General features: G+C 44.1%; 1 protein-coding gene across 1 annotated transcript in view; it reads left to right on the top strand.

Annotated features, from left to right (window-relative positions):
- Positions 1-7,165: 7,165 nt before the first annotated feature.
- The window catches only part of CPQ (carboxypeptidase Q), a 245,742-nt gene continuing 225,952 nt past the window's right edge, over positions 7,166-26,955 (top strand). The window contains exons 1-2 of the mRNA XM_015409855.1: positions 7,166-7,278; positions 8,152-8,221. The gene's annotated coding sequence lies outside the window, so the exon portion shown is untranslated. The remainder of the gene's footprint in view (positions 7,279-8,151; positions 8,222-26,955) is intronic.

Below are 26,955 nucleotides of genomic sequence, written 5' to 3'. Positions count from 1 at the left end.
TGGGTGTGGCCTGTTATGCTAATGAGTTCCTGCTGGGCTTTTTCTACAAAAAAAGCCCCGCTAATCTGTGATTTCATCATCTGATATGTAGTGTAAAAGCCACTGGAAAGATTATTTCAACTGGGACCACCCTTTGATGCTTTTCTTGTGACCGTTCCCCCAATAGAAATTGTCCGCCAAGCTGTCAGTAGTCCCAGTAGGGAGAAAAGAGTACACACAAAGGCTGGAACTAATAACAGATTGAGAGTATGGATTCCATTGGGGAACACTATGAATGTGAAAGGGTTAAATGAATCCCATGTTTCAATCCTTTCCCAGATTTTAAGTTTAAATTACACAATGGAAGACCCAGTTCTCCCCAGAAGAAGAAGTGTCTGACTTACTGGGTAAGAAAAGGGGATCAGCATCTAACCTCCAGCAAATCTATGATTTCTTCACATTTCATTCTTAGGAAGAGGTTGGGAAATTCTTCTTTCTAGTGTAGTGGAACATTTAGAAACACTTCAGTTCTGGACTTTACATTACGTCCACTTTTGTAACGTTCCCACCGAGTTGGCAGTACTCTAGCCAGCTGAGTACCTCCTCAAGACATCTGGATTCTAGAAACTCAATTGTATACATGTTTTGCAGTGTTTAGCTCATTAAGCTTGGAGCCTGTTGGCACTTACAATAGAAATAATTAACTAAAATGTTAAATCTCTGGCATAACAATTTACTAGCAAATCATTTACTACTTATGGGGATTAGAGCATGAAGAGAGAGAGAGAAGCATCAGGGAATTTGGATAAAGCTGCCAGGTTTGTAGTCTGGAGACATGCTTAAATGAGAAATTAGTGCATGGCTGGAAGGTTCAATTACTCCTTACTTAGGCGGGAGCATCATTTTTGGCTCTTAATTTAACCAAACCTTCTCTCCTTCCATTCTGATGACATCTCCTCTGCCTGCCCACTGTTCATTCCTATATAAGGGAGAACAGCAAGCTTGGGAAACGATGCTTAAAACTTAGCCTTCTTCTTATTTGCCGATTTAAATTTCTAGCTCATATTTGTTTAACCTGAAATGCTTAATTCAACAACCACCACTGCTTTCTCGGTACAAAGACCTTCAATGGCATTAAAACATATTGGCCTGTTTTCCTCGCCAGATGTTGAATCCTGATGTATTTTTCATGCCTTGGCAGGTGTATTTTTATACGGTCAGCCCCATAATAATTAACTGAGCCTTTCAGATTGGGTTTCCTTCTGGTTCGTTGACTCAACCTTTGCGGTTTCAGTTTAGCAAAAATGGAAAGTGGTATCCAGCGCTCAAAGATGCTGCTTTCCAAAAGTGGCCAAAGTCAATGCCTGCTCATTAAAGTCATATTGCTGAATCAGGAAGAAAATCACAGCTAGTGATTCACATTTCTCACAGCCCATTTGTAGCTGAATGTCGGCTGCTGCTGGCATGTCACAAACATTAGCCGCTTCTCCTCTCAAAGGCTCTTTGGGGTATTCCTTTTCTACGTATGAGAAATTGAGACAGAAAAGATGTGGAGTTCAGAAATAAGCTGAGTTCAGAAATAAGTATTTTCACATGCAAAGGTCATAGGATCTGCTATTATTCTGACAAAGCTATTTATTTAAGTAAGCATTTTGGCTAGTGCTGCAAAGCCCTCCCCACACTGACCCGCAGGTTTGGGGACTGGCCTAGAAGTTGTGTTGGGGCTGGAAGAGTGACTCACACATGAAGTGACACACCTGAAGCTGCCTTATACTGAATCAGACCCTTGGTCCATCATAGTCAGTATTCTCTACTCAGACTGGCAGCAGCTCTCCTTGGTCTCAGGCAGAGGTCTTTCACATCACCTTTCAGCGGGAGAGGTCAGGGACTGAACCTGGGATTCTGCATGCCAAGCAGATGGTCTACCACTGAGCCACCGGCCCTCTTTCTGCCCCCTCCCACGGCCACCATTAGCACCATGACCATGCCAGGTGGCTGCAGCAATGTTGTTGGGGCAGGAAAAGCCCTCCACACACCCACGTGGCCCAGGAGGAACAGTGCTGGAGGGTTGCAGAAGAAGCTGGGGGAGGGCGGGCAGGATGAGCTCAGGCAGACTCACCCGCCAGCTGCAGCCGGGAGAGGGGAGCAGGGAGGACTCTTTGCCAGCACACCCGGGAACAGCTGTCCGGCCTGACCCAGCCATCACAAGTCAAGGAGGCAGGAGCAGGCCAGGGACAGGAACCACGGGGCAGGCACAGGATGGTGACTTCCTGGAGGCCGCACCAGCCAGCAGGAGGTTGTTTTGAAGCCTCAGATTGGGCAGGGCCAATTGGCTCAGTCAGAAACTGGGAGTGAGCCAGGCCCCACCCCTAACTGGACAGCATTGGCAACACCTGGGGTGGCTCCACCTCCAGGAAGGCACAACCCAAGGCAGCTTGGGAGGACAAGCCCTGCCACACCTAAGCAATTAGAGGGTGGACCAAAGGTTGAGAAGAGAGGGCAAAGGGTATTATAACCCCCCCCTCCTGCCCTTTGCTGGGGCAGGTATGGGGTGTGTCAAAGAAAGGAGAAGGCAGGAGGGCGGTCCCATCCTGAGCTCTAACCCCCAGGAGGCAGAGTCTGACATATTTTTAGGCCAAAGTGGCTTACACACAACCAAAAAACATCCAATTTGCAAAAACAAAGAAAACATAAATAAATCTGGGCTGTTTGGGGTCCATGAAACTAAGTATAGCAGGTCTCAGGCTGTGAGCCTGGGCCAAGAGTTGAGATGCATTTAGCCCCACTGAGGCTAAATACCTACAGGAAAGGAGGGGAAAAAAGTCAGACTAAATGGAATTCACCCACCGCTAGCAAGTCAGCAGGATCTTCCTTGCTGCCCCATTCTGCCAGGACATTCTTGGTGCAAGCTCTTATTTCACACATTTTTCTCCTATTCAAAATCGCTCCCTCCCCTTTCCCCAAGGGGAAGCTTTTAGATTCACAGTTCACACGAGACATCCCTTCACATAATCAATTTTGATGGCCCTGGATGGCAGATGAGATCCATTCCAGCCTTGCTCCTATGTGAGATTCTCTCTTAGAAGTCATAATAAAGAATGCATAAATGAGTTATTGTTTTCCAACACATCTGTAAATTCTTTTTTGTCCTACAGCTGTAATTTGGGGTGGGGGTTGCTTCTTTCTTTCTGTTCAAATGCTTCACATGGTTGATTTCACTTACCATCAATTAAATATTAAAACCTCCACAGAGACAGGAAGGAAGAGGAATTTAAGACATACAAGATAGCTTCAGATATGTTGATGTTTTCTGGGTTTTAGGCAGCAAGGGAGGGATGAGGGAGAATCACCAGATGTTCAGATATCACTGTGATGGGTTTGGGGGAATAGGTTGCACAGATGTGAGCCAGCTGCCAAGAACAATCTATACCACACAGTTGTGCTGTTCTTTCTTATACTTGGCAATTCCATGGTTCTTTGGATATTGATGCAGTACCATGTCATGATCATATGAGGCGGCTTGTTTCAGAATCATGAGACCACATGCAGTGAACAACCTGAGTGAGGCCTGGTCTACACATGTAGTAGAATAAACTGGCAACAAGATGCAGGGCCGGCTCGAGGTGTTTCTGCGCCCTAGGCGAGGCTGCCTTATGGCGCAGATGCCAACCTCCTGGTGGGGCCTGGAGACCTGGAGCCTTCTGCAGCCAGCCACCCTTTTGCTGCTGCTGCCGCCACTGCCTCCCCGCCACTGCCGCCGCCACCAAAGGGGGGGAGGGGGGAGGCACAGCTTGGCGCCCCATCCAGGGCCCGGCACTCTAGGCGAATGCCTAGTTCGCCTAGTGGGTGAGCCGGCCCTGACAAGATGGCAGAGCGGTGAGGTGGTAGAACGGGCTGTACCAGTTCAGACCTGCAGATAATGAGTTTTTTATTTTTCAGTGTTGCCTGACATTCATAATTCCTTGTAAGTGGGAGAGTAGCAGAGACATGGCCAGAATCTTTCTCCCTGATTTGCTAATTACTTGTAAGGAGTTGATGCACAGCAAATATAGGTCCGGCCTACCTAAGTGACCGCCTCTCCCCGTACATTCCCCCAAGAGCACTGCGATCGGGGAACTTCTATCGCCTGGAGTTCCAGGCCCCTGGGAAGTGAAGTTGGCCCAAACCAGGGCTAGGGCGTTTTCGGTGGCGGCTCCCACCTGGTGGAATGAGCTCCCGGAGGAGATCCGGGCCCTGAGGGACCTAGCGCAGTTCGCAGGGCCTGCAAGACGGAGCTCTTCCGCCAGGCCTTTGAGGGGGAGTCGCCGCCGCCACTATGTCACCAATGATATTCCAACCATCTACCCCATATGTAGGGGTAGATGCCGCCCAATAGAGCTGGGGGAACATTCTTCCTGGCGCTTCCGCTGTGAAGAACTTGGCCGCCAGTGTGGGACGTCGCCTATCTTGCACCAAATTTTATGTTAAGATACAGTGTTTTATTATGTGTTGTTTGTATGTATATTTTTAACTTCGGCATGGCCGTCTGTGAGCCGCCCCAAGCTGAATATTGGATGAGGCGGGATATAAATCTAAATAAATAAATAAATAAATAAATAAAATATTAAAAATATTGTCTCCCTCCCTCACCTTCTGTCTGGTGGTACAGCCCATTTTACCGCCATCTCAGAATTCTACAGTATCATTTTGTTGCATGTGCAGCCAAGACTTCAACAGTGCTCGAAGTATAAGGGGAAAGGGATACCCAGCCCCCAACCTGTTGTGATGGGTCCCCTTAGCTATTCTTTTAGACAGCCCTTGGGATGTGTTTTATATGTGCATTAGAAGAAAAGTTGGTTTTTATTGCCCACTTTTCTCTATCCTAAGGAGTCTCAAAGTGGCCTACAATCGCCTTCCTTTCCTCTCCCCACAACAATCTCCTTGCAAGGTATGTGGGGCTAAGAGAGAACTATGACTGGCCCAAGGCCACGGAGCAGGCTTCATGTGGACAAGTCGGGAATCAAACCTGGTTCTCCAGGTTAGAGTCTGTCTCTCTTAACCACTACACCATGCTAGCTCTTAGAGCACTAGGCAAGATGTTGAGGTAGTATTAAACATGATTTGAGTTCAAAATGAAAATGTAATTTCAGAACTGCTGCTTTTCTCATGATCCGGAACGTTTCAGCATCTTAACAGTGCACATAGCTGAACAAGTACAGTCACCCCAGTAGCTGCTAAACTGCTGGCATACAGTACGCATTGTTGGAGGAGGGGCCATAGTCCTTGACTTTTTCTTGAGACAGCAAATTCAGAATTTAGTCATTTGGACTGCATTGAGAACTTCAGGAGAGCCATTGCAAGGTATGTATTTTTATCATTCCTTTCTTCGTATTTGGACAAATATATTTGTTTGTGTTTCTTCTTAGTTGTTTATGCAGCAAAGCATTTTGCCAGCCAAGCTGGGGACCACAGTTTTGGGAGGGAGAGTAATGTTACAACCTCCCCACTTCCCTAAGCAATAGGGAGTTCCAGATGCAACACTACCTGGGCTTGGTTTCCTTTAGGACTTACGACTGTCTTTGAAAAATTAAGTTTTATTTTACAAGTTTTCCTGCAAAAGGAGGAGAACAGGGTGGAAAAGGCCCCTAGAGCTCTGAACTCAAACCTTTGTTTTATAGATCTGTATTATCCGTTCCCTTCCCCCCCCCCCATCAAAAAAACAAAGAGCAATTTGAAAGGCAAAACAGAATTGGTATCTTAATGCAGCAACAGTGGCTGTAAGGTGTGGCGCATATTGGACCCTATTGTAGGAAATCACCTTTCACTGGGAAATTTAGATGACGTTTCCCCCCGCTTCCAACTAGAGATGCCAGCCTCCAGGTGGAACCTGGGGGATCCCCTGAAATTACAGCACATCTCCAGACTAAAGAGATCAGTTCCCCTGGAGAAAATGGATGTTCTGGAGGGTGGACTACTCTATGGCATTGTATCCCACTGAGGTCCCTGTCCTCCCCAGGCTCCACCCCCAAATCTCCAGGAGTTTCACAACCTGGATCTGGCAACCCCATGCCACCCATCCCCCCCCCCTGGCCAGGGGGAACCTGGCAACCCTAGTTCCGACCTAGATTCAGAGGCTGCTCAATCTACCTCCACTCCCATCGCTTATTTAGAATGGCAACTGATCTCCAGATTACAGTGATCAGCTCCCCTGGAGCGAATAGCTACTTTAGGGTAAACTGTACAGCTTGACAGCTTGCTGAGCTCCGTCTTCTCCCCAAACCCTGCCTTCCCCAGGCTCCACCTCCCAAATCTCCCTACATTTCCCAACCTGGAGTTGGCAATCCTTCAACTATATGATGGGATTTTAAAAAGACATTATGTCAACCCCTCTTGGAAGCAAGTGCCACTGAGTCCGGACACTCCGAGTCGAGAGGAGGAATTCCCCGGTACAGTTGAGGTTTAACACCCCGCAGGCTTCATTTCTGCTCTCCGAACAGCCCTTTTCTTTGCTCCTCGCCGCCGGGCTGGACCTCAGGAGGCTCTCCAAAGGCCACCGGCGCTGAACGTTCCCCTTTGCGCTATTTGCACGGGGGAGACAAGCAGTTATTCCAGGCGCCGTCCCAAATGCCAGCCAGCCAGACCTCTTCACGTTAAGTCGAGAAGGCAGACGACCCGGCGAGGGAAAGGGCGCGCTCTCGACCTTCTCCTGGGGAGGTCTCTTTTGGCGAGGGGCGGAGAGACTGAAAGCAGCCTCATCCAGAACCCTCCGAAGCCTGCGCGCCAGGCGCAGTCTCCACAACCGAGAAATAGGAAGCCTTCGCTTCTCCCGCTTCTGTGCCATTCCTAGCGTTTAGAAAGGGGGCTGCAGGGCCCAGAGCAAGCGCTAGCGGGCCTCCAGACGTCCAGAAAGGGGCGGACTTAATTACGCGGGACAAGAGGGGACCTTCTTTTTTCATTATTACCTTACGTACGCAGCGCCTGTCGCCTTGCAGACGCAACACACGTTCCCGTCGTCAGTGTCAGATACACGCGAGCCGATACAGCTCGGTTCCTAAAAACTTGGAAAGTAAACTTAGGGGGTTAGGCCAAAGGCCCTGGGGGCACAGTGGGTATTTGAAGAGCGTTTAAAGAAAACGATTTGTACCTTTAAGAGAAAACAGGAAGCCACCTCCCCTCAGAAACAAAGTCTTGCTCTCCTTCCGAGATTTTAAGGGGACGGAAGCGGCTGCCGTTTGGCGCACATGAGTCTGGTGCTCGTCGCCAGCGCGACTCTTGCATAAGGAAGAAAGCTGGGAGGCTTTTAAAGTTGGTTAATTGCAGGTTGGTTACCCCTCTCGCCAGGGTGGCCCCAGCCGCAGCTGAAGCTTGCCCCGCCATTACTGGGTCATTACCGGCACCTTGCATGCACGATTTGTTTCGTTTCTGCAAAAGGCAGAAGAGCAGGCTCAGAAAACTCAGTGTCGGCCTTGGTAGGATTTCTGGTGCAAAACGGAGGGTGTTTGTGGTTTCATGGCGCTCCACTGAGTTCAGAAACCAGCAAGGGCCTATCTGGCCACAGGGAAAGGGTTTGGCTGTATACTTTGTTTACATATTATATTCCCACCCGGGGCAGGGCTCCTGTACCTGTTAACAGACAAGCCAAAATTCAGTAGGCAAAGTTTTTTCTGCTGAATTTCTGCCTATCATTGCTCCACCTGCAGAACCTCTGCTTGTTCCATACAGGAGCCCCGCTGTATAGTCCCACTCTCTACATGGGCTAAATTTATCTAGACTTTTAAAAATGAAGAAGAAACATCTTATTTTTGTGAACTTAATTTATACTCCATTTTTAACGTCCCTGAACTGAATTTTGTAAAAGATCAGTGGGCATAATCTTACTTGTAATTTATACTGGGAACAACACAACTCCCCCTCCCCCACTTCCCAAGTTTATTGGAAATCAATGACTTACGTTATGAATAGGAAAGAACATGACTAGATGCACAGAATGATTGTTCAATAAATTATACATAGCGAAACAGTAGAAAACAAATAGACTTTTTAATTTCATTTTTTGAAAGACCAGAGTCTTGCTGTCCTGGCTTGTCCTTTGACCTGGTATGTTGACCAGTGTAGGAAGCGCTGAAGTCCTCTCACATTGAGAGTAACTGGTGCACTCCTGTATTTGTACAAAGACCTTCTATATCTCTGCAGATACTGTTTGAACCTGACTGCTCTTGTATTTGTCACCAGTAAGAAATCTTCTAGCAACCACCCCCAACCTGTAAGTATCTCCCCATTAATGTATTAATATAAGCATTGCAACAGATTTCCAGGTTTTGTTTTGATTCTGTGATAATTTTTATAACCGAGAATAGCAAAGGGGTGTGGGAATTAAAAAAAAAACCCTGGTGGGTGGCTCCAGAGATCCAGTTTAAGATCAAGGTTGTATGAAATATTATTCACATCATTAACACGTTGAAAAGCATTGGTAATGTTGCATATCGGCAAGGGGGGCATGCATAGAGGAAATGAACTCCAGCTCTGAAAAGGTTTACGTAAGGGCAGAAATGCAACAGAAAGTGGAGAATGTAAGAAGTTCTGTTGTGGTGAATTTTGGTATAACAGAAGGTTCGATCGTAGGACTGGGCAGTCTAGGCAGAACTAAATTTAGCTAAACAAAACTACGGGACGTGCAGGTTTTGTATGAATTTGCATGCATTGTAGTGAGTTATTTCTTCTTAATATAACTGCTGATGTACATTTAAAAAAAGAAAGAAAAAAGAGGGATACATGTAGAGAACCAAGAGCAATAGGAGAGAATCTTAATGGTCAAGCAGGTGTTTCGGGGCTAAACCAGATGAGGCACCAGGAAGTCCCATCTGTAGAGTGGGAGCCTGATTTGGATTGGGACTGGTGTATGGTGTATGTAAACACTTAAGGCCCATGCTGTTTTCTGGACCTGAAGCGGCATTGCAACTTTGCCCTGTTGCATCAAACAAAAAGGTTCCAATTGAAATTGGGATCCCATATGCCTCCTTATTTTTAAAAAAATACACATTGGATCTCTTCATATGGAACTTGCCACATATCTCCTGGTTTCAGGTGCCATGTGATTAATCAAAGCAGTCAAAATCAGAGCTTGTCTTTCTGCAAATGTTCATAAACACTGTCTTCTTTTTAAAGCATTCCACAAGCTTTTCTATGGAACAGGCCTAAGCCTTTCCAAAGAGTGATAGCCTTATGCAAGTTCTAGGCTGACTGATGGGTTTTAGCACAGAAAGATTCCAATTACCCCAGAGGGTAACAGGTGTTTGGAGAGCCCTGGCCTCATCTGCTGTCAGTTTGGTGAAAAATTCAGAGAGGCAGTTCACAGTGTATTAATTAGGCTTGCCAGGTTATTATTATTTCGAAATTTCTGGTACCTTGGGCAGGGATAAAATGAAACTGTGTGTGAATAGAGAGGTGAGTGTGCATAGACTTTGTGTGTGTGTGTTCTCTCCTAATTAGGAAACACATGTATTTGAATGCCTTACTGCTTGCTTTGGAATGATGGAGAAGGGAATAGACTATCTTCTAAAAGCAACCATTAAGGGTGGATAGGGTTGGAGGAGTTCACAAGGTCTGGCTTTCCTTGTTGATTGTGACATGTTACAGAATATGCTGTGCGCTTCCTGTTGGTTAGCCCTCTAGTTTACTGGGAAAGTGGATAAGGTTAAAGCTCTGGCTTCTCCAAGCCTTTCCAGAAAACTATTAAAATGCTTCACATACATTGGCTTGGATCCGGTGGGCTGTTTCTGCAGGTGGAGGGATTTCTGCCCATGGAGCATGACTTCCTCTTCTCCACTCTCCCTCTGCAGCCCCCCAAACCCCCCCCCCCAATTCTACTCCTGACCCCAGGAGCAAAACCTTATGGAGGCATCTTGGGCTGCAGTAAGAGGAACAAGGCAACAGAGTCATATCCCTCAGGTGGAAATCCTTCCACCCATGGAAAACCTTATGTGGGATCCACTCCGTATAATGAAACAGAAGTACTACTGCAGGTATTAAAGTCTAGTCAAGCCCTTCTTGTAAGTGGTGAAGAATGTGGTGAGAAAGAATGTGCCATGGTTTGGAAACCCTTGTGCTTTTCTTATTTGAAAATGGGCGTGTGTTTCCTAAACTCAAAATGATTTCAAGACCTAGTTAGATAGCATAGCAAACTGATACAAAGGAAGTCTCCTGTCTGGATGGGATTTCTGCATGCAAATAAGCTCTACTGAATTCAGTGTTGCATTCTACCAAGTAAGTATGTACAGGAATGAGCTTTATGGAATTAAGGTCAGCAGTCCAGAAGCCACCCATGCAATGTGTGATAATTCTGCCTACCTCTATGAGCAGCAAAACATTTGAATGTCATTATTCACCAATTAGTTTTATTGCCCTCTTTGGAATACAGTGTGGACATCTCCCCCTCCTCCAGTTTCTGGGAAAGCAGTATTTCACTGATGTTGTTCCCTTTGGTGTGAATCTGAGGAAACCGGAATTCTGGTTTGTGAAATGCCAGAACATGCATCATACATACTGTCCAAACACACTTGAGAAGACAGCAGAAATTTCTTAGAACCATAGTTGTGGTTTATTTTGGCAATTTGTAAAAAATATGTTTGCATCTGCATCGTGTTTTAAAAAATCTTGCACCACCCTTGATACATTAATAAATGTTCACAGACACACAAATGATTGCAAGTTTATCATGAAGCATAATGTCTGCGCCAAGCATGCTCTCTATTGATCACGGAAACAGAGCCCTGAAAATGGCTGTCCTGTCCTGCACATGAGTAATAGGTGATTTTTGGGTTAAAAAAATCCATTGCCAACTTGTGAAGTCAGCAGCAATAAGGTGCAGTTAAACTCTCTTAGCTCCCCAAACAGCCACAAGAAAAACCATTGCTAGCTGCCATCTTTTGTGGATGAATGATTGCTTGTTTTCCTATCCCCCCAGCAGTACAAGGTGGGCATCTGGCAGGGTAAGTGAACATCAATATTCAGAGCACTCCAGTTGACTCTGCAGAGTAGTTGCATCTACTAGACAAATTGGACATTAGTTTTTTCAGGTGCTAGGCTGGCTTTAGAGCGATGGTCAAGAGAGGCAGCCAGCTCCAGTATATGAATATCGTTTGGGAGCTGCTGTTTGATTCACTTTCTCCTGCAGCAGTATCTCTATTCCAAGAAATGATTTATTTCTATGTACATTGACTAGAGCCTAATCTCCTCCTTTCCATTGTGCTTTTGTCCACCAAAATGTAGCTGCCTGTACTGTAAGAGGCAGAACAAGGAGCAGCTCTGCATGGCTGAGTGGATGTGATCTTCCTGTGCATAAGTAATTACTGCTCAGTGATAGACCATATCCTTTGCTTGCGATTCACAGTTTCAATCCCCGGCATTTCCAGTAAAGGGGGTCTCAGGTCCCAGAATTTGGGAAGGGCCTTTCTCAGCTTGACGCACTAGAAAAATGGTGCCAGTCAGAACAGACAGTTTCTTTGGCCATCAGAGTCAGCCAGCCCTCCAAATTTAGGAGCTGGATTAATATTCTCAGCTTTCAGCTAACTGGAGAGCTTTGAAGAGGACATAAGCCTCTGGGCTCAGTGGAATCAGCCGGATAGTAGTTTGTGTGGAAACCTGTGGCTGAATAGCACTCTGCACTGGTACCCTCTAATGTAAAGAGGAGAGTGAACAGAGACTGCAGAGTATAAAACCTCAGTGGTCACAAACACAAGAGACACTGCTCCAAAGGAACTGATAAAGGTGGCTAAGGAAGGCCTAAGGGTCTGGAGGAGTCAGGAGAGCTGGGGTAGTCACACCAGTAAGACTTAAGAGACCAGGCAAATAAAGCCCAAAGGTTAACCACAAAACAGTTACTGGAGAGTGGGATCATAGATGGGTGCTGTGAGCTAAAGAACATCTGAGTCAAACTGAGAGTGATAAGCATACAGCCTACGTAAAGACAAAGCTAAATGTTTATTCTACAAAGTATCAAAGTATCCTGTGTGCCCTGTTGAGTTTTTTTGTGAAATAAAGAACTGTGCTGTTTGACTTTTACAAGCACTGGTGCCTGACTCTTGGGAAAAGAATTATACTGGGCAGTTGTCCTCAATACATCCTGAAGTTATATATATATACAAACCCCAAAGAGACTACTTTTAAGTGTGAACTGGTCAGCCATCAGAAAACAGAACTGATCAGTCACATCACAGTAAAATAAACTGAATCCAGTACAAATAAATATATATATATATATATAGGCAGTGACGCCACAGCTCGGTCACGGCAACAGCCGAGGAGAGGTCATTGTGTTATACTGGTATATAGAAAGAAACTGTATAAGAAATGGATTCATCCACCACTACTGAATGGTGTAAAGTTGGGTTTGCATATAAACAAGTAATGACAATAACTTCGTGCACATTCATTTTTAAGTTATGCAACAAAGTATTCTCATGGAACATGATAAATAAGTTTTGAGTTGTATCCATGCATCTTTTTTGCTCACTCTTGCCCAATTTCGCTCCCTGTTACATACCCTGTTTCACATGGCTTTTGTATATGCAGATCGCATGACCCAAAACATAATCTCCTGAGTGATCAAAGGGGACCCCTTCCACACCTATTTGCCAGAACAAAAACTGTTTGGATCCAACAGTTTGTTCTTCAAATAAGAACTGCTGAGAGACACTACAATACAATCATTTCTGAAAATAGTAGGTGACACTATGAAATTTCTAGGTACCATGGTGACTTGGCACCTGGGATTTGTCAAGCCCTAACCTAGATTGCTCAATGATCTAATTTGGTGTCAGGCCTCTTCTTATGCCAGGATGTGGGTAGGGAGGAGAGAGAGTGTTACTCCAGGATTAAAATTGTATACAAGTAGCTTTCCTGAATGTTTGCAGAAAGCCTCAGCACAACTCTTGTAATTTCACAACTACTGCCCATAGGGAAATGGGTACACATTACCGGATAGCTCATCCTGTCCTGAGCTGCAAGCCCATTGCCATGATATGATCTATCTGTGTCATTTCAGAAGTGAAATACGGTACATCTTTTTTCTTTCACAGCTTTATGAGTTTATATGAAATGGGATTGTTGGTGGCATGTTACAAGTTTGTACTGGTCCCAGAGAAATGATGCTTGGGTCTTGCTTGCAACAATTACTTTCTGCTTGGACTGTGTGAAAGTGCATCAGACTTTGGGTGCATAGAGACACCGACGTGATAATTGACAGCAGAAAATACCGTTAGAACAGAAGAACTTTTTCTGGTCTTACCTTTCCCGTTACAGTTAATCGGAAGATTAGAGAAACAGAATTCAAGTTTCTTACAATTTGCAAGCCTAAAATACATATTCTAACAATAAAACAACAGATTTGGCATATATTTAGAATTGGGAAGAAGGCACTGTCTAGCTATCTCTTAATCTCTGCCAAGATGGCACATGCAAGGCTAGTAGGGTTTTACTACCTGAAAGCAATATCATCCCCTGATGTAGGACTGGCCATCATATTGTACAACTGAGTTGTCATAGGGAAAACAAATGGCATGAATTCATGGCTTGGCAGTCAGAATATGGAACAATTTATGTCCTTCAGGATACATTGTGATTCAATATGTTTTGTAAGTGTTTTCATGTTTACAGGCAGAGTGAGCAGCAATTTCAATATGGAATTGGTTGGGATTTTGGCATCTGTAAGACTGAAATTAAAATGTTTTGGATATTTCAATCATTTGAAGCACTATTTGTAAAAACAATTACAAATTTAAATCCCTGCTAGTTAAAGACAAGTTCTCAGAAACAGCTAAACTGAAATGGCCAGTCTTTAATATGCTATCTTGTTTCAAATGGAGGAGGAGGAAGTAATAGTAGTAGTAGTTATACCCCACTTTTCTCTACCCTAAGGAGTCTCAAAGCGGCTTACACTCTCCTTCCAGGGCCGGCTCACCTGCTAGGCAAACTAGGCATTTGCCTAGAGTGTGGGCCGGCCCTTAGGGAACGCGCGTTGAGTGCGCCAGAGGGAGGAGATTGGGGAGGCAAAGCAGAGAAGTGGCATGTGCGCGTCTCTTGTTCACGGTGTAATTTGCAGCCAATCATTAGGAGGTGTCCACAGCCCCTGCATCCTCCTCAACTCCTCGGTGCGGCTTCTCTCTTTCTCCCTCCTGCCCCCAACACACACACCCCGCCCACCCCTTTGCTTCCCTCCCCTCCCCCTGCAACCACACACACACACACGCACACAGAGAGCAAAGGTGGGGGGGAGAGGGAAGAGACTTGGCTGGAGGAGCAGTGGGCTGTGCGGTGTTGGCGCTCCTGAGCTGTTCGCTCTTCTCCCGGCCCGACCGTCCAAGTTTGCCGGGTAAGTTGAGGGAGGGAGCCTGGGCGGCGGTGCCGCCATCCCCGCCCCACCCGCAGGTTCCCCTCTTGATGAGGGGCCCCTTCCTCCTCTTCGCCGCTGCCGGGCACAGGAGCCCCGGCCGGCCGGAGAGAGGCTGCTCGCAGCCGCAAGGCACCTGGAAGTGGCCTGGCCTTGTCCCTGCGCCACTCTCGGCGCGCTCCTCTGCCCGGCTCACCTGCAGCCACCCCAGCAGTCGATGGCGGGCCAACCTCCCTCTGGCCCTGGGCAGAGCTGAGGCAACTTTGGAGCCTCCAAAGGGGGAGAGAAGTTGGACTAAGTTCTCTCCAGGCCCTGCCTGGAGGTTGGCAATGTGCGGGGGGTGCTGGAAGGTAGCCCCGTCTAGGGCATAAAAAAACCTCGGGCCGGCCCTGTCTCCTTCCTCTTTCCACAACAGTGACCTTGTGAGGTGGGTGGGGCTGAGAGATTTCTGTGAGAACTGTGACTGGCCCAAGATCATCCAGCAGGCTTCATGTGGAGGAGTGGGGAATCAAACCTGGTTCTTCAGATTGGAGCCCCCCACTCTTCGCCACTACACCATGCTGGCTGGAAGCAGAAGTAGGTGTATCTTTGACTCAGCTAATCTGGCCACCTAGATCCACGCCATGGTGACATTGAGACTAGCCTACTGTAATGCACTCTATATAGGTCTCCTTTCAAAATCAATTTGGAAACTGCCGTTAGCTTAAAATGCTGCAGTGCAATTATTATTATTATGAGCTTATTATGAGGAACTAGGCAGTGCAAGCATACTACAAACATTCTACATTCACTCCTTTGCCTGCCCACCTGTTTCCATGTTCAATTTAAGATAGTGGCCATCACATGCAAAGCCCTTCATGGCCTTGGAGCCTCATATCTGCAGGACTGCCACAAAAACTTTGCTCATATGAACAGGGCCTTCTACAGGTGTCACCCTGCAAACGGGCAAGATCAAGAACTTCTTGTACATGTGCCTTGTCTGTAATGCCCCCCCCCCCCAAACCCTGTGTTTATTACTTATGCTTGTTTCAGATTTTGGCAAAACTAGTTCTGCTCTTTATGGTGTATTGGATGTCTTCTCATCCTATTGGCTATAGTGACTTACCTTATGCAATTCGCCTTGAGTCTCAGTGAGAAAGGCAGACTAGAAATAATTTGGCAGCAGCTTAGACAGTGCTTTCCCGAGAGTAAGCCTCAATAATAAAATGGGACTTACTTCTGAGTAGACATTAGGATTGCTCCTATATTATACCTTGATCCACCTAGAACCCATGCACCAATTACTTCCTTCTTACCAGCTCTTATTTGCCGTGCCTCCTCTCAAGTGGCTGGTTTAATCATCCTCAACCTGATCACAAGCATTTTCAGTCATGCCACCAACAGTTTGAAATGGTATGTTGGGAGGGAGGAGAGAAGATGCCTACACCAGTGGCTTTTAGAAGGGGCTGCAGATTAGTCTGGCTGTTGAATAAGGTGGTGAATTAACATCGAAGGGCAGATTGGATTGTGTTGGCAATTATTTGGCTACTATTGTTATATTGCTTTTAGCAGCTTTTATGCTGGCAGATATTTTGTGGGTTCTTCCTGCAACACTGAAAGGCAGAATAGGAAGGTTTTAAATAGAACATAACTTATAAAGGGGTAAAAAGTAGAATCGGTTGCACATTAATACTTTGATCTACCTTGATGGTTTCATGTTCTGGCTTCGCATGGGGGATTGGCTAGGAAGGTATGCTGGAACCTTTGGCCTACTTAGATTTGACAGATGGAAAGGAAGGGACTTCAGTCCATTACTTTGATTTCTTTTCTTTTTGCCGGTTTTAAAGCATATTTATTATTACAGAGAAGAGAACAATAACAAATACAAAAAGTTAATCAGTCCATACATTCCCCCAGTACCTATAATACTACATCAGGGATATTATTACAATAACAAAAATGAAGGTCATAGAGAATATAAAACCACAGAAAGAAAAAGATTTCCAATTTTAAAACAGCTATATTTTAACATAAACTAACCAGAATCTTTGTTCAGCTGGATCTGTTCGGCAATATATTCAAGCAACAGCAACAACAAAAAATGACGACAGAGTAGGGCTTCAGGGCATTGCACACACCCTTTTCAGAGAACCAAGTGTGCAGGCTTTGTCTTTTTGTGCCCATATGAAATTAACTAACATCTTCTGCACTTTTGTCATGGATAACATAATAGGACTATAATAATATCTAAAGTCAGTCTTGAAGTAATGCCTTCTAAATGCTTGGGTTAATAAGCATGTTATCAGTATAGCCTTAGAATGAGGCAAAGGGAGATCCTTATTTTATCTGAATAATATAAACCTAAATAAAAAGGGCCAAAATGAAACTAAAAAGTACATAAAATTTTAGAAAGAAAAATAAATAAGAACGTAAGAGAAACCAATGTTGGATCAGGCCAATGGCCCAGCCAGTCCAACATTCTGTCACACAGTGGCCAAAAATACCAGGTGCCATCAGGAGGTCCATCAGTGGGGCCCCACTGTTGCCCCCCCCCAAGCACCGAGTATACAGAGCATCACTTGCCGCAGACCAAGAGTTCCTATCTATACCTTGTGGCTAATAGCCACTGATGGACCTCTGCTCCATATTTTTATCCAATTCCCTCTTGAAGCCATCCATGCTTGTAGCTGCCACTACCTCCTGTGGCAGTGAATTCCATGTATTAATCACTCTTTGGGTGAAGAAGTACTTCCTTTTATTTGTTCTAACCTGACTGGTCAGCAATTTTGATGCACAAATCTGTGCCCCGTGTGCTCCTGGGCTGAATAAGGAACACACGGTTGGAGTCCAGGGAGAGGATAAATATCTGTATATTGTAATAATCAGGAAAATACAGGACTGGATACCTTGGCACCCAGTAATACCAAGCTGTATTCTGCCCCCAACCATTAAGGGCAATGGATCTTATACCCCAAATGACATAATGACAGTTTACACAGAAAGAAATCCTTCATTGGTGTTCGACAGGTGTCATCATCAGAGCATCATATGAACTGGCACTTCTTTATTGGGAAACCCCTATCAGGATCTTAAGTGTCAGTAATTGCATCCACTTATCCCGGAACAGTGGAAAACATCAATGAACAGAGGGGCCTTCTTTTGGCATCATTCCTGGCTTATTTGTTTCAGCCTGAAACTAGGGAATTTCCTGATAAGATGCACAAAACTTAGCTCTTGCCAGACCTTCTGGGGCCAGATGTGCTGCTCTACACAGAAAGAGATTTGTTTTGAGAACACTCCGAGTCTTTCCATCTCATAGTTTTATTTCTCAGATGTCCTTCAACTGGAGAGCTTATAATTTTAAATGTACATTTAAAGAGCCAGTTTGGTGTAGTGGTTAAGTGCGCGGACTCTAATCTGGGAGAACCGGGTTTGATTCCCCACTCCTCCACTTGCACCTGCTGATGTGACCTTGGGTCAGTCACAAGCTCTGGCACAGCTGTCCTTGAAAAAGAGCAGTTTGTGTCACAGAGTTCTCTCAGCCCCACCCACCTCACAGGGTGTCTGTTGTGGGAAGGGGAAGGGAAAGGAGTTTGTAAGCCGCTCTGAGACTCCAAGTGAAGGGCGGGGTATAAATCCAATCTCTTCTTCTTCTACATTCCATTCCATTATTTTCTGACTCTAAGAAAGAGACCTGTTACCATTAAAACAATACTCTAATTAAGCCTACTCTACAGCTCTTCTGTCTGGGCTAAATATTAAAATCTAAATTCACTTTAATCAGACTCCTAATAAGGCACAGTGACAGCTGACATTCTAGATGTCAAGAAAAATATAAAAAATCACATTCATAAATCACATTCACTGGTCTGTTGTCCTACAATTTCATTGAGTGCCCACAAGTTCTTGTATTGTGAGAAAGGGAGAAAAGTACTTCTTTCTCTACCTGCTCTATCCCATGCATAATCTTATAAACCTCGATCATGTCATCCCTCAGTTGTCATTTCTCCAAGCTAAAGAGCCCCAAGCACTTTAATCTTTCTTCATATGGAAAGTGTTCCAACCCTTTTATCGTTCTAGTTGCCCTTTTCTGCACTTTTTCCAATGCTATAATGTGCTTTTTGAGGTGTGGTGGCCAGAACTGTACACAGTATTCCAAATGAGGTCGCACCATTGATTTATACAGGGGCATTATGATACTGGTTGATTTGTTTTCAGTTCCCTTCCTAATAATCCCCAGCATAGCGTTGGCCTTTTTTATTGCAGTTGACAGATCCCAGCCTCACAATCCTCGCTGGTTTTTACCACCCTGAACAATTTAGTGTCATCCGCAGATTTAGCCACTTCACTGCTTACTCCCAACTCCAAATCATTAATGAACAAGTTAAAAAGCATCGGACCCAGTACTAATTCCTGCGGTACCCCACTGCTTACCACCCTCCACTGAGAAAATTGCCCATTTATACTCACTCTCTGTTTCTTATTAATTAGCCAGTTTTTAATTCACTTGTCCTTTTATCCCATGACTATTGAGTTTACTTAAGAGCCTTTGATGAGGAACTTTATCAAAAGCTTTCTGGAAGTCAAGGTAAACAACATCTATTGGGTCCCCCTTGTCCACATGTTTATTCGCTCCCTCAAAGAACACTAACAGGTTAGTGAGACAAGATCTTCCCTTACAGAACCCATGCGGAGTCTGTCTCAATAGTTTTTGTTCATCAATGTGCCTACTAATTCTTTCCTTAATAACAGTTTCCACCAACTTACCCGGTATCAGCATCAGACTGACTGGCCTGTAATTTCCCGGATCTCCTCTGGAACCCTTTTTAAAGATGAGAGTGACATCCTTCCAGTCCTCAGGAATGGAGGCAGATTTTAATGAAAGATTACATATTTTTGTCAGGAGATCCACAGGTTTACATTTGAGTTCTTTTAGAACTCTTGGATGTGTGCCATCCGGGCCTGGTGATCTATCAGTTTTTCGTTGTCTATCAGTCGTAGGACCATTGTCATGTCACCTCGATCTGACTCAAGTCTTTCAACACCCCTCCCAAAATCAACGGTTCTGGAGTGGGCAAGGACTTCTCATCTTCCACAGTGAAGACAGAGGCAAAAAATGCATTCAGCTTCTCAGCCATTTCCCTATCATCCTTCAGTACTCCTTTTACCCCTTGGTCGTCCAAGGGCCCCACTGCCTCCCTGGCTGGTTTCGTGCTTCTAATGTATTTGAAGAAAGTTTTTTTGTTGGTCTTTGTTTTTTGCTACATGCTCCTCATATTCCTTTTTTGCCTGCCTGATCACAGACTTGCATGTTATTGGCCACAGCCTGTGTTCCGTTTTATCATCCTCACTGAGACTAGCTTTCCACTGCTTAAAGGAATCCTTCTTACCTTTTACAGCTTCCATTACTTTGTTTGTTAACCATGCAGCTTTTTTCCTATACCTATTTGTGCCTTTCCTAACCTGTGGTATATATTTTTTCTGAGCTTCTGGGGCTGTAGTTTTAAATAATCTCCAAGCTTCCCCAATAGTTTTTATTCTTTCTACTTTTCCTTTCAGTTTCCTCATGTCCCCTCATTTCAGAGAAGTTACCCCTTTTAAAATGCTCTCACACATTTTAAAACGGCTTACAGTGTAATGATTGTTTAATAATATATACACATCTACAGGAATTTACTAGGTTGTTTTTTCTATATTGTTTGAAATCTGAGTCAGTTACAAACTGGGAGGACTTTTCATTTTAGGCCGAGCTATTACAATACACTTATATACTTCTATATCTTTATAATCCTTGGGCCATTTCTGCTTTTGCGTAATCATTAATGAGTTCAAATCAGCCCTCCTCAGATTGCAGTTTCTACAATGTTTCCTCAGATGGGCTTTGATAGATCCAATATGTCATGCTGCCACTTCTCCAAGATCCCAATCGGGATCCACATCATCCTCTTAGTCTCTGGTTCACTCCCACACGCCACTTTGCTGGGGGTTTCAGGATTCCATTACTCTGACCTCTGAGCTTTTGAGAGGGGACTGAGAACTATCACTGTAGACTTAACATTCTGGATTAAAAAAAAAGATTCTCTTGTGAGCGCTTATAAAAATAATTCAAGAGAGATCCAATTGATTAAAAATAGTTGGGGAGATCCTACTTTTTATAAGCTAAACTGGAGGGCTAACATAACGGAACTAAATAGCCAGCTCCACATAGGTTTTCCATTTCCAATCACGTGTTGTCATGAGTACATTCCATTGCACTGCCCTCCCTGGGGAAGGCCCTCTGCTGTGTTAATTATCAAGGAGTGATTTCACAGCCATTCAAGCCTGTAAGAATCGGTATTTAATCATGTAAATGCTTTAAAAATAATGTAGAAAAGTAATCTTTAACTCCCATTTATGACTCCAGGTAAGATAGGTTGTATGGGAGATTCAGATCTCTTAGTGTATTTTTAATACCTTAATAGCAGCAGTGGGATTTGGATTGGGCCCCTAATGCTAGGGAGACATAGATCAGGACCACCATATTTGAAGAAGAAGGAGGAGGAGGAGGAGTAGGAAGAAGAAGAGGAGGAGGGGGAGGGGGAGGGATTTATACCCTGCCCTTCACTTGGAGTCTCAGAGCAGTTTACAAACTCCTTTCCCTTCCCCTCCCCACAACAAGACACCCTGTGAGGTGGGTGGGGCTGAGAGAACTCTGACACAAACTGCTCTTTCAGGAACAGCTGTGACGGAGCTTATGACTGACCCAAGGTCACATCAGCAGGTGCAAGTGGAGGAGTGGGGAATCAAACCCGGTTCTCCCAGATTAGAGTCCGCACACTTAACCACTACACCAAACTGGCTAGGAGGTAGAGGGCTTAGCTTCCCCCCCATGCCATTTTCTTGTAAGATACCAGTCTTCCTGAGCTACTGTTGGGCCCCAAGGGAAAAACATACCTATAGTGTACCTGTTATTTCCCTCATAAGAGTAAGCACAAGGAAAATTGCGAGCGTACTCAGTAGTTTGGAGAAAGTTGCAGATTGCTGTGCTCTGTGCTACCTTAGCATATGTATCTTAATTTTTGCCATCTGAGATGTAGGAAATATATAAATTGAAGGAAGAAAACAAATTCTGTAGTAAACAAAAACATTATTTTAACAAGTACACTTTCATGCAGTTACAATATGTAGGACGAACCAACATATCTGGATATTATTTATAACATTGAAAACATTGAACTCTTTAATAGTGTATTATCACTAAGCGCATTATAGTGTATTAGTCAAAATTGTTTACATTTAAACTATAAACACATTCTTAGGCTCTAGACTGTATCATGTAAAATTTGTCATAATATACATTCTGAGTACAAATTTCCCTTGAATTTTTTTTTCACTCATTCCAAAGAGAGAAAAAGGATCATTGGAGTTTTGTTTTTCCAGTGCTCCCCAACATTTCTGTTTTTCCACTTGATAATTTTCCACTCTTAAGTCTAATACATTTGGAGTGAGAAAAACCTTGTCTTAAGAAGCATTTCCCACATTCCAAAAGAGAAAACAATTTGCAGGAGGGTTTTTTTCAGTGCTCCCTAAAACCCTCCCAGTTTTTCCATCCAAAAAATAAAAAAACTTAAAAAATGAAAAAGAACCTGTCTTCCCCTCAAATTATACAGAATTAACCAGGACCCAGCAATTTAGATGACATACAAAAACAACATATTGCTGCACAAGTTCATTTGGTTTTGAACTAACAATAGTAATTGTTTTTAATTCTTTAGACAAGTCAACAAATCAAGAGACCGTAGTCCTTAAGAAAACAGAAGCAAGGACGAACTTTCCCGGGCTTGAGAGTCCGTTTCGATAAGTATTAAATACATACATTCAAATGTTAGAAACGGACGCTTTAGATTTCCCCGATGTTAATTTAAAAAAACAAATGAAACATTTCTCGTCCTGTGCTAGTAAATCTGTAATATATCTATTGATTTGTGCGTGCCAACGTAGGTATGTGGGACAAACGTCTAGAATGCTGAGAACCCGGATTCTTGAACACAAATCAAAAATCAAACACAAGCACCTCACGGCTCCAATGGTACAACATTTTGTGGAAGTCAATCATGACCCAAGTGACTTTAAATGCTTGGTGTTGGAAGTAATTAAAAACAAACCTTATACCAGCATGGATTTAAAGAGGGTGTTATTACAGAGAGAGGCTTTCTGGACATTCAGACTCAGATCTGAACAACCTGTTGGACTAAATGCTGCATTAGATTTGTCATGCTTCTTGGGTGAGTGAAACCTTGAGTGATTCTCTGATAGGACATTGCCAGTCTATTAGGCATTGCTGTAGGTAACATGGGAGCTTGGTATGTTGACCTCTTTGTGTGTGTTTCTTTAAAAGAACTTGTAACAAACAGGTGATGCTTGTAACAAGTTAAAAGAAAGGTTTCTGTAGAGCTTGCTAAGATGTATTATCCGGAAGGAGTTTTGTGAGCAGTAGAGCTAGAATTAGCCACTATTGGTAAGTGGATATTTTATGAGCAATTTTTTGCAATGTGTAATATCATCTCATATGGATTTATTAAAGTATTTATTGATGTAATTTGAATGTATGTATTTAATACTTAATATATGATATTTATATTCATAGAATCTGTGCATGTATTGTTGAAAAGAGTCATGATTGGAAGAATAACACCACAAACTGCATGTATAACAATGATTTTATTGCAAAAAAACTGTAAAAAAACTGCAAAAGAACTGTATTGTAAATTTACTCAGGAGTTGTTACCCCCTACTATTAAATTTGTTTCCTTGTAGGACGTTTGAGAAAGACGCAGATCGAAACGGACTCTCAAGCCCGGGAAAGTTCGTCCTTGCTTCTGTTTTCTTGAGGACTACGGTCTCTTGATTTGTTGACTTGTCTAAAGAATTAAAAACAATTACTATTGTTAGTTCAAAACCAAATGAACTTGTGCAGCAATATGTTGTTTTTGTATCTCCCCTCAAATTATTCCATCCCCCCTTCCTATCTCTACCTGTAACTAAAAGGGTCTCAGACGGGGAAGAAGAGATCCCTTAAAGAATTGCTGCCACTCGGTGTAGGCAGAGTACCGAACTAGGCGGACCAGTGGTCTGATGCCACTGAAGGCAGCTTCATGTCTTAATCACACTTTTAGAAGGAATCTTCCTGTTTCACTGCTGAGTGGAGGATGACGGGGCTGGCGATAGCCATATATTGTGCAATTCTCAGATCCTTACTGTTGTCTTAACTTTTCACTCCTCAGCCACAATAAAGCATCTGTTCCTCTCTGCAGTTGTTGACCCTACATTAAATTTCAGCCTTCGATTCCCTAGAGCTCCTGAGATAGGAAAGGTTATTAATTTATGTGTCTGGCTGGTAGACAGAGGCACTAATACCCAAATAGCCTAGGGGTTCATTGGTCATAGGAAGGTCTAGAAGCTATAATGGAAGAGGAATGCGGGGCTGAAGATCAGGGATCGTTTTATGCATTCATTGCAAAAGAGTCATATTGTCCCCCGCTGGCATAAATACATCTGAGCAGTCTGCTAGTTAATAATAAATCAAATATACCAACAGCTATTCTGACTGCAAGACCCCCATGTCTGAAATAAAATATCTGTCTTAGTCCCAGTGCTTAGCCTCAATAGCAAATGCTACTGGGCCGATGGAAAGTAAAGAAAGACCTCCTAACACAATAGGATGCAATTCAAATTATGTCACTCCATAACTTCAGACAGCTGGCATTTGTCGGTCTACCACGTGCTTTTGAGAGCTGAGAAAGGGGCTTGCACTCGGCTGCCAGCAATATTTTCTAGTAGAGATCAGCCGAGAGTGAGCTGTGATGTACGTCCTTTGGTGTATAACATAAAGTGGAAACCAGTGGGTAAAAGAATTAATACTGGGGGTTCTAAGCAACTGGAACAATGACTTATGGAAACTTCTGGTTTAAAATGATCATTTCCGCGGCTTGCTGGCATCAAGTTAGGGTCAGTGCTAATAAATTTCTAGAGGGGAGTAGCAAGGTCTTTAATTTGTAGCAGTGCTATCATTTTGTTCGGTGGAAGTGGGGTATCCTATTCACCTGACAGCACTTTGGTGGGACGGAACTAATCTTCAAGAAAAATTGGGGGTCATCTTACATTCACATACAAGTTACAGTTATGCGTAGTAATAAGAAACTTTTTGGATATAATATTTTAGGGGCGTCATCTTACATTCAGGGTAGTCTTCCTTTTGAGTAAATGGAGTCGCTCGCAAGAAAGAATTGTATGTGGACAGGGATGAGTGAACACTTTGCAGATGCTGCAGAAAGCACCTGCTCGTCCATGTTTACCAGGGACCATCCTTATTTTCTGTCCCTCTTGTGTTATTTGGAGGTACAGTATTGTTAGTGTGAGACGCTACAGTATCTGTTCTATATGCTTTATCTGAAGTTAACAGTGCAGTCTTATGCAGATATGCTGGAATAAATTATGTAAAACTCTACAGTGCCACTGGACTCTTGCTTTATCCAAAATTGCTTCAGTCTAAACCCACTAATTTCAGAAGACATGAACCAGAATACCTCTGTGTATTATTGTACTGTAAATCTCTGAGTGGGATATGAATTCATCTTATCTCCAGTGCAGATGCATGGAAAGGCAGGCACATCACCACTAAAGCACCATGTAGTGAACTGCCTTCCATGTTACATGCTGCAGCCACTGAGGTATGCTTTGAACAACTGAAGCTAGGGAAATTCTGTTTCTTTTGTCTAAAGGCAAACACATTTTTAAATTAGTGCAAGAAAAGATATTCCAGAGTAAACATCTGCAATCTGCAGAAGACATGGTCGAGTCTTCTGCAATGTATAAAGGAAGGGGGGGGGGTATAGGGGTATTATGAAGTCACCCCTATTTTGTTGGAGAAATTTTGGAAGATACATTAAGAGCATTCAGACCTGATTTAGGCAGGAATTGCAAATAGCTGTGTTGGTCCAAAGAAAATTCCCTCCCCCAAGCCATTTCATACCCTTGGTTAGAACCAGCCAAAGCATCACAAAACAATGTTCTCCAAACTCTTCATTAGGTTGGAAAGAAGAGGGGGGGAAAGAGGTGAGGTAGGGAGAAAAAAGTGTTCCTTGGTCTTGATTTTAAGGCCCTTCTACAAATACACTGACCGCCTTGGAGAATGTAGATCTGACACTTCTGATGAATCGAATGCTTTCAAGACTTGAACTCTTTAATCAAGTATTGAATGCAGCATCAGATACCCCAGGCTGTGCACATGTTTGCAAGGAAACTACTTGCCTGCATCAAAACCCAATGTATTGGAGCTCCTAAGGTTGCTGTGTTACTTGCTTTCCAGGGGCAATATAAATGCCAACAAGTCTGCATATGTGATTAGGTTTCTGTGCAGGCTAGTTCGTGCTCTATGTAGAAATGGGAAAATAAGAGCACAGTTTATTCTTGCCTTCGCTTCTCCCACTTTTTTCTCCTAGTTTATTCCCCAATGAGAAGGCAAGAATTCCAAAGTTTCATCTTCTTCAAAAGTAGCTGGGACTGTATTGCATAAACCTAAGATGTTTTCAGGCTTCACAGTGCAGTTGGGGAAACAGACCAAGAGTTTTGCCATAACCTTGGAGGCACACAACAATTGCACATATTATTAAAATAGGCTAATTTATTGCAAATATTTATTTATTTATTATTTATATTTTTATCCCGCCCTCCTCGTAGGCTCAGGGCGGCTTACACGGCATATTGCCGAATCATACAATAAAACAATACAAACATTAAAATATTAAAACTAGTTATACTCATAGAAAAATATTTGGTGCTCCTCTCATAAAAAGCAAGATGGCCGTCTCCTAAAAAATCTCATCTAAGTGCCCAACCTCCAGATGACCCTGTACCCAAATTCTAGGGCGTTGATGGTACCATGGCGTTGGTGGTACCATGGCGGTGGCGGCTCCTATTCGAACGCCTGGCGGAAGAGCTCGTCTTGCAGGCTCTGCGGAACTGTGCGAGGTCCCGCAGAGCCCTGATCTCCTCTGGGAGCTCATTCCACCAGATAGGAGCCGCCACCGAAAACGCCCTATTCCTGGTCACGACGCATTTGATGACCCAGGGACCTGGAACATCCAGGAAGTTCTGCTTCCCCGACCGTAGTGCTCTTGGGGAAATATGTGGGGAAAGGCGGTCCCTTAAGTAGACTGGTCCCTGGCCATATAGGGCTTTAAAGGTAATAACCAGCACTTTGAAGCGAACCCGGTACGCTATAGGCAACCAGTGCAGCGCTTTCAGCACAGGCTGGATGTGATCTCGTCTAGGAAGATCCATCAACAGCCTGGCTGCAGCATTCTGCACTAGTTGCAGCTTCCGAATTTGCGACAAAGGCAGTCCCATGTAGAGAGCGTTAGAGTAGTCTAGCCTCGAGGTGACCGTCGCATGGATCACAGTGGCTAGGTCCTCCCGGTCAAGGAAGGGAACCAACTGCCGTGCCAGCCGAAGATGGTAACATGCCGACTTGGCAGTGGCTGCTACCTGGGCCTCCATCGTTAATGAGGAGTCCAGGAGCACCCCCAAACTCCTAACCTCCGACGCCGGCACCAGAGGTGCCCCGTCGAAGGTCGGGAGAGGGAGTCCCAACC

The sequence above is a fragment of the Gekko japonicus genome, unplaced genomic scaffold, assembly GCF_001447785.1.
Source record: "Gekko japonicus isolate JY-2015 unplaced genomic scaffold, Gekko_japonicus_V1.1 scaffold47, whole genome shotgun sequence".
In the NCBI taxonomy this organism is placed as follows: Eukaryota; Metazoa; Chordata; class Lepidosauria; order Squamata; family Gekkonidae; genus Gekko; species Gekko japonicus.
This window is presented reverse-complemented; position numbering and strand designations above follow the sequence as displayed.